The 8,870-nt window shown below is 41.9% G+C and overlaps 1 non-coding gene across 1 annotated transcript; it reads left to right on the forward strand.

Moving 5' to 3' along the window:
- The first annotated feature begins 4,444 nt into the window (after window positions 1-4,444).
- LOC126016473 (small nucleolar RNA SNORA22) lies at window positions 4,445-4,577 on the forward strand. The gene has a single exon (XR_007498271.1). It is a non-coding gene; the product is annotated as a small nucleolar RNA SNORA22 (small nucleolar RNA).
- Window positions 4,578-8,870: the final 4,293 nt, after the last annotated feature.

Below are 8,870 nucleotides of genomic sequence, written 5' to 3' on the forward strand. Positions count from 1 at the left end.
TGTATTCATCCTCAGCTTTTATTGTTAGGATGGTGGTCCCTAGTGGTTGAACGTTAAGGTTAAGGAAAGTTATTTCCCGACCGGTTTCTTCAAAGGTGAATCGGACCCTAAGTTTGGTTAATAAGGGGGATGGGGCAGTTTGGGATGACCAGGAAGGAATGTTTAATCTCTCCCCTTCCCAGGTCCATTGTTCAGGCGGTAGTTCTGGTCCTGTAACTGCTTCCATTTGCTCCCTGTACTAACGATCGCTTGTTTGACAATGGCTCTAGTGGTTTCTTCAGGACTGAATATATGGCTCCTGTATCAAGCTCAAAGTCCACAGGATTCCCCTCCACCTTAAACTTAGCTCTGAGCTCCCGAAGAGGTTTGGAGCCCCAACCCCCCTATTCAGAATCTAATGCCAGAGTCTTTGCGGCCTGTGGTGATCTAGAAGGCTGAGGGCACTCTTGTGCCCAGTATCATCTCTGTTTGCGTCAGGCGCACTGGTCCTTGTCCAGCAGCTGGTGTTTTCGTGGCCCCAGGTTTCTACCTCCAGATCCTGCTTTCTCCCTATTTACTGCTACAGCCAGGACTCTTGCTAACTACTTGTTCCTCCTTCTATTCCTATGTTCTTCTTTTCTGTCCCTTTCCTCTCTCTCCTTATCTTCTGCTATTTTCCTTTTTTTTTCTCTATTCCTCTTTCCATTCTCTTCTTTCCTTTTCTAGTCTTTCCTCTCTCTCTTCCTTTGTCTCTCTCTTTCCAAATATCTTTTCTGCTTCTTTTAATAAATCTTGCAAAGTTTTTCCCTGAATGTCTTCCAACCTTTGGAGCTTCTTTCTAATATCTGCCACTGACTGTCCTACAAAAACCATAATAACTGAGGCCTGACGGGTCTCAGAAGTAAGATCTTTTTGTTTTGTTTTTGTTTTTGGGCTACACCTGGTGGTGCTCAGGGGTTACTCCTGGCTGTCTGCTCAGAAATAGCTCCTGGCAGGCACAGGGCATCATATGGGACACCGGGATTCGAACCAACCACCTTTGGTCCTGGATCGGCTGCTTGCAAGGCAAACGCCGCTGTGCTATCTCTTCGGGCCCAGGAGTGTACCTTCTGTAAGCTTCCATTAGCCTTTCTTAAAAAAAACAGCTGGCAGTTCTTCTGGTCCCTGAATTATTTCCTTTACCTTGGCCAAATTGGTGGACTTTCTAGCCACCTCTCGGAGACCTCTCATCAGAGTCTGGCAATAGGTGGACAGAACACCCTTACCTTCATAGGTGTTTGGGTCCCAGTCCGGCCTTCAAAGGGGAAAGGTGTTGGGGACTGACTTGTTTGAGGCCATTTTGCTATTCTTTCTGCCATAATCCAGCCTTTCACCTAAAGGCTAAATGCAGTCTTGCTGTAAGTTCTTGGGCCAAAGAGAAAGGAAAATGCAGCTGCAAAGTATAATTAATCTTTTAGCCCGGAGGAGAGCAACACAGCCCAGTACCATTCCCAGAAAAGAGGCCTTACTCCCTTAACCATATCCCTGAGTTTACAAGACATTCATTATTGTGTATATGCTACATTGTCTGTTCAAGATCACTGAGGCAAGCACATCTTGCACCACCTCCTGATAGTCAAGCAATTAGGAATGCAGCTAGAAGGTCACAAGATGTTTCCATGGATACTGCAAGAAGTATTGCCCACTTGCCTTATTTGGAATAATGAAGTAATTTTCATGCCAAAAGTGTGATTGACATCACCCTTGTACTGCCCCCCTTCTCCTTCTCTATATAAGAAGGAGCTGTAGCCAAATAAAGTTGCCCTTGAGCAGTGAGACATTGCCTTGGGTCTTTATTATTAACCTCTCTCAGATTTTTACAGGTGTGGTTGTTCTTCTACCTAGCAAAATAGGAGTGCGGTTGTCTGAGAAGTCTTCCCAGCTAATTCCTGCTGGCCGTGCCCCCCTGGGGGGCTTCAGGACCCCGCATTTTGGCGCCCAACGCTGGGCTCGAAGACCACCGCCACACTCCGAACGACTACGGGTCGGCGAGTCCGGAGCTGTTTCGTAAATCGCAGGATATACCCCATCCGGGTAGGCGTTGAAACGAGTTAGCCTTAATCAAATATTTAAACTGCAGTTTTTTCAGTCGTTCTGATCACCGCCCCTGATTGGCTCTTGGGGCTTCGCCCGTTGGCTTCACTTCCATGGGTGTTTCATTGAGTACTGAACTTAAATTCATTATTGATATTCAGTCTGAGTTGAAAGCCAGACATGTAGAGGTTACCAAAAAGAATATTTGTAATTTTCTTATGTTTATTCATAATGTATGTCATTGGTTTATTATTACCTGTCCAGAAATTGTTGCGTCCACTTGGGACAAAGTAGGACATGAAATGAGTGATTATTTTGTAAATAATGATGATTCACAGAAGGAAAAAATTATGTTCCAATATTGGAGCCTGTTAAGAGATATCATTGTAACTAAAAATGCCGGAACCGCCAAAGACATCATCCATGCCGTTGAATCTCATGTACAACCAGTCTCCCGTGAGTGTTCCAGGACTCCCTCTCGTTCTAATTCTGTCTCTCATCTCCCTTCTCCCTCTGAGACCCCTACAGAAGAGGCCGCTGCACCCTCTGTGCAAAATCCTAAACAGCCCTTCACTTCCCTAGCCTCAGCTCCGTCCCTGTTCCACCAAAACCTTTACTCCCCTCACCACCCTCCCCTCCTTAGCCAGCAATTGCAACAATACAAAGCCTTTAATTGGAAAAGCCTCAAAGAGCCATTTCAAGCCGTAACCTCCTATGGCCCCCAAGCCCCTTACACGCTCTCCTGCTTAGAATCTAAAAGCTGAACTCTTTGTCTCTTGAGAAGTTAACTTTTTTTTTTCATTGCAAAGCCCCTGCAAATAGACAGGAATCCTAATCTCTAAGCTCTTATAGCTGGCCTCGCCTCTTTTCATACCTTAAAGGTACAGCACACACTTTCCAGGTCCCAGCTTGCCAACATGGCTCTTGCTGCCCTCCGTGCCTGGAAGTCGCTCCCCAAAGCCAGCATTCCAGCAGCTCCCCCACACCGGCAACAAACTGTTGCTGCTTTCTCCCTCCCCCCCCCCCTTTTTCTGACTTGAGTTCCCAACTCACCACAATTACATCCATGGTCTCTCACCTCTCTAACAAACTTGATAATGCTCTTGGCTCAAAAACCAGCGCTACCTTTCCTGTCTTTCTCCCTAATGGAGAAAGTCTTCCCACCCCCCCCCTCCCCGCCTGCTCAGCAGCCTCCGCCGCCCCAGGAGAAAAAATTCTAAATGCCCTGAACGCTCAGTCCCTAACCATGGCAATTTCCCTCCTCTCACCGCTCCCCCTCTTAAAGCTATAGAAATGAAATTACTTGGCCAAATTAAAAATCTTAAACAAATCTTAAGCCTTCAAAAACAGGCTGCTTCTCTTAATTCACAGGTTTCTGCCTTTCAGGCGTTCCCCCCCCCTCCTAAATCTATAGTTGTCTGTCCTCTGCCCACTGAATTCCACGGCCAGGCCCCCCCCTCTTGAGAATTCAAAGGAACAAACTAATAAAAGTCAGGCTAAGTGCCATAAAACAGAAACTGCTGCAGTGCCTACAAAAAATTCTAAGGGCACAGTAAGCAGGATAATTACAAAGTATCATCTGCTAAGCCATAAAACCTTGTGATATCTACACTTTGCTGTTAAAACTTCTGAGCCTAATGTACCCTTTACTTTGCTCAAACCAATCCTCAGCCTCCTTCAGCCTCTTTCCTGCCAGCCTTGGAAAATAGCCAGCTCAAACCCTGCCACTCCCACTTTAAGCCTTCCAATTCACCTTGAAATACCCAATCTTTGTTATTCAAAATAAATCTGAAAAGTGGCATCTCTTGCATATTCTCAAATCAATTAATAAAACCATGATCCCCATAGTGCTTTTGCAACCCAGACTCCCCTCTTCGGTTGCCATTCCCTCTAATTCCAATAAATTAGTAATTAATCTTAAAAGATTGCTTTTTTTTCCCTATATATCATTACACCCTGCTAACTGTAAATAATTTGCCTCTAACCTTCCTGCTGTTAACTGTGCTAGCCCCTCCCCAAGTTATCAGTGAAAAACTCTGCTTCACCTTGTCAGCCCTACACTTCGTCAAATATGTGTTATTAGGTTTAGTGCATTAAGTAGTGTAAAGTAATTATTAAAACATTAAAAAGCAACAGAAAGATAAAGGCAATAAATTTTTTTTTCATGCCTCTCAGAAAATTTTAAAGCAAGGTCATAATTCTGTCACTTTACAGATAACAAAATATTGGTAAAAAAAAAAAACTTCTTTGTGTTTTAAAATCCAAACGAACACAAAAGTGTTAAATTTAAGTCTTATATTTCTATTAAAAGTTTTATTTTAATTTTTAAAGTATTTACCAAATTATGTGAAAAATAATGTAGTTAGCCTTTTTAAACAATATAGTTAATTTAATGCACAGTAAACACCTAAGTGTGCTTTATAATACCCTTAGTTTTAACTTTGTGCTACAGCAATGGTTGTTCTTTATTTCTGCATTAAAAAAAAAACTATTATTTTAAGTGCATTCAAAATATCAGCACATTATAAAAATCTGTATATTTGTGTCGCAGTGAAAAAATAATATAAATCAAAAAATATATTATATATAATTTTATAAGAATATATAAAAGTAACTAAACTTTATAAGCAAATTAACTAGTATTAAATACAATTTTGGTCTTAAGTTCTAGGTGTGTAAATGCATCAAATGTCTTTAACTATATTTTGTAATAATCTAAGCATTTAGTTAATTTAGTATATAATATTTTTTACAAATTATTCACTTAAAGTCTTCAAAGTAAAAAACAGTTGTTTGTATTTTTAAAATCAGTTTTTTTATACCTTTAATAATCATAGTTCATGCTATTGTGTTTAATCATAAAAATTTTAACACTTTATTGCAGCTGTCTTACTGTTCTACTGCAAAACCAATTTAAAGAAAACCTATTCATTTACAGCAAATGATTTCATACTTCAGAGTGAAGACTCCTTCTACAGTGCTCATTAACCATTTTACTTAAAAAATTTTTACTGCTTATTAACCATTTTACTTAATGTTTTAAACTTCAAATTAAAATTGTTTTAAAAATGTTTTGTGTTAAATCTAAACCTTAAAATTTATTTTCAGCAAAGTTCCACTCCATCTACATTAAGTACTTCTCAAAACTAAAAGTTTTTCTACAAAAATTTTTTTTTCTTCTCACAAACATGCTAGCTAAATATTTAAAAGTGCTTGTCAATTTTTTATAAATAAGTCTTAAATCAATCCTTTTGTCTGTTTATGTGTCTGTTGTGATGAATGAAAGTGGCCACAAGTGTAAAATGTTGTGTTTAGTGTTGTTTTGTTTTGTCTGTTTATTTGTTATCTCTACATTTTATAATAATACAATTTTTAAAGCCTTATCCATTTTTCAAATTTCAATTAATTTTTTAAACCTGGTTCAGTCTGGTCAGTTCACAAACTGGCATCTTGCAACTAAAAATCATGTGTTAAAAATTATGTATTAAGCTAGCTTTGTCCTTCTAAGAACATGGCGGAAAGTGTGAGGGATGGCAAACCCCAAATTTCTCAATGGCCATCGGGGATAACTTTTCCCTGGAGAATTTCTGGACTTTGCAGTCACCCGGCTTTCCTGTTATGTGTAAGTTCAGGCCTATAGAATATGTATTTATAGCTAAAAAATAGCATCTAGCTTTAAAATAATAACTAAAAAGTTTAACAAAAATCATTTATGTTCAGTTTAAAAGTTTTTGATAAATTGGCGATTGTTAATTATAAAAATTTTTTAAATGCTGAAGTCTAACAAAAAATTTCCGCAGCCTTCCACAGTCCTGTCTTCATCCACTTCAAAAAAGCCTGTCACCCCTCCTGCCAGCCGCCTTTCCTGCAAACCTGTTTCTGACGAACTCCACCTTTAACAATGCTGAATTAAGCACTCTGCCTAGCTGCCTTAAATGCCCACCATTGCAACCAACAACCTCCATTGCAAACAAGTCACGGTCGTAAAACTTTGCTTACTCGAACCATATATGTGCCCGCCTGTTCAACAATCACACATTTGCAATCAAACCTTTATTGTTAACAACTCTTCCATCTTCATTGAAGCCCCCAACTCCACTTATTTTGTTTGTTCCACTGGATTTTCTCCCCATATTGTTACTGAAATGTTTCTTGCTTATCATGATTATTATGTTTTAGCTTTGTTAATGCCTAAAATAACCATCAAACCTGTTGGTCCGGTTTCCACCTTGAACCTCATCCTGCAAATGGTCAATGCCTCTGCCCGAGCGCCCTCCAACACCAGCTATGAACACTGTTGAATCTGCAATTCACCGGTTTCGCCGTTTTATGAAAGCATCACAACGTTTGAACCTCCTATCTACACCACTGACTCTGAACTTCTTCTCTGGAAAGTTCAGCCTCAGCGTCATTAACTCACTGTTGTGCAGGTTGTGAGCTACGAACTCTGCCTTCTGGCCCATCCTCCTCCTCTCAAGTTATTTTAAATCTTATAAATGCCTCTGCTCTAGCCCTCACAAACCCATATTATGAACACTGTTAGCTTAGCTTCTCTCCTCAACCCCTATGATACTGTTAGTTCCCTTGCTGATGTAGTTCTTCAAAATCGTCGTACTTTATATTTTGCCCTTATGTAAGAGGGGGGAGTCTGTGTAGCCCTTAAGGAACAATGTTGTATTTTCAAAGATAAACCTGGATTAGTTAGGAATAGCGTTCAACACATTGGTGACGGTATAAATGACTTCCAAAAACATTTCGATGAAAAACAAGGTTGGTAACAGGGTTGGTTTTTCTCTTCTCCTTGGATACATACATTACTGTCCACTATTTTGGGCCCTCTTATTAGCCTCATGCTGCTCCTTTCCTTTGACCCATGGGCTTTCCGCAAACTTACTGCCCTTGTTAAAAACCAGGTAGATGAGATGGCAAAAACCTCTGTTCAAGTTCACTACCAACGTCTAACCCCACGTGACTCCTGTGAAAACTTGGCTTTAGTCACCAAGCCGCCTTTCCAGCCACTAAGTTTCCAGGAGATAAAGCGCATAGCTAACAAACGGAGCTCGCTCCGGTACTTGTGCTCTCGGCTGTGGAGATACCTACGACGGGATTAGCAAGGTCCCAGTTAGGACACGGCCCTAAAAGGCTACAACACATAATTCGGATCTCTGTGCACACCCACGGCGCTTGTAGCCACCTTTTAAATGCGGCTTTGGCCGTGTCCGACCTGGTCAAACCTTGTAGCCTAAGACACGGTTCTTCCACCCGCTCACGACTTTCCTTCTTTTATTAGAAGAGAAAGGGGGAGATGTTGGGGACTGACTTGTTTGAGGCCATTTTGCTATTCTTTCTGCCATAATCCAGCCTTTCACCTAAAGGCTAAATGCAGTCTTGCTGTAAGTTCTTGGGCCAAAGAGAAAGGAAAATGCAGCTGCAAAGTATAATTAATCTTTTAGCCCGGAGGAGAGCAACACAGCCCAGTACCATTCCCAGAAAAGAGGCCTTACTCCCTTAACCATATCCCTGAGTTTACAAGACATTCATTATTGTGTATATGCTACATTGTCTGTTCAAGATCACTGAGGCAAGCACATCTTGCACCACCTCCTGATAGTCAAGCAATTAGGAATGCAGCTAGAAGGTCACAAGATGTTTCCATGGATACTGCAAGAAGTATTGCCCACTTGCCTTATTTGGAATAATGAAGTAATTTTCATGCCAAAAGTGTGATTGACATCACCCTTGTACTGCCCCCTTCTCCTTCTCTATATAAGAAGGAGCTGTAGCCAAATAAAGTTGCCCTTGAGCAGTGAGACATTGCCTTGGGTCTTTATTATTAACCTCTCTCAGATTTTTACAGGTGTGGTTGTTCTTCTACCTAGCAAAATAGGAGTGCGGTTGTCTGAGAAGTCTTCCCAGCTAATTCCTGCTGGCCGTGCCCCCCTGGGGGGCTTCAGGACCCCGCAGAAAGGCATTGTCAATGACGTCAGGGCTGGTGGTGATGAGGCCATCTCTGCCGATCATGTTCTTTTGTGCCGCTGCTAGGATTCTATCCTGCTCCTCAGTTGTAAAGAGTGTCCTCAACAAATGTTGGCAGTTGTCCCATGTCAGCTGGTGGGTGTTCATCAGAGAATCTAAAAGGTTAACCAGCCTAGTGGGGTCTTTAGAGAAAGAAGGGTGGTTTAACTTTCAATTATACAACTCAGAAGATGAAAAAGGCCAATACTGTAAAGTGTGCATATTTCCCCCCTTCCGTCCTCTATCTGTGGACCTACTGGCCTTAATGGCATAATAGATACAGCCTGGAGATCAGGGATCTGATCCCTTTGCTGGCTCTGAGTTCCTGCAGCCAGCCGTTTGTCCCTCCCCCAAGTAGGAATCTGGAGGTGAAGTCGGCATAGGAGGCAAAGAAGGCCTGGACCCAATGGGGTAGGGCGGTGGGGCAGGGGGAGCCACAGAAGGAGCAACAGGGGGGGCCACTGGAGCTGGAGAAGCAGGGGGGGGCAGTTGGGGTACGGGCAGGGGGCCTGTAGGGGGAAGGTCAAAGAGAAAGAGATCAGTCATATCTGGATAAATGCGAGATGACTTCGGTTGTGCCTTTGGGGCATTTTCTTCTTTCGTCTTCATAGGGAATATACTGGGTTCCAGAGGCAGCAGTAAAGAGAGTAATTCAGGATTAGCAGTGGGGCCAGAGTCCATGAGGGGCAGAAACGGTCGAACCCAGTCAGGAGGATTTTCACAGAGTTCCTCCCAAGTAAGAATATTAGGTTCTTGATTGGGATGCCCCTGGGGCTCAGTACGATAAACAACACTTTTGACCT

The sequence above is a fragment of the Suncus etruscus genome, chromosome 8 (genome assembly GCF_024139225.1).
Source record: "Suncus etruscus isolate mSunEtr1 chromosome 8, mSunEtr1.pri.cur, whole genome shotgun sequence".
In the NCBI taxonomy this organism is placed as follows: Eukaryota; Metazoa; Chordata; class Mammalia; order Eulipotyphla; family Soricidae; genus Suncus; species Suncus etruscus.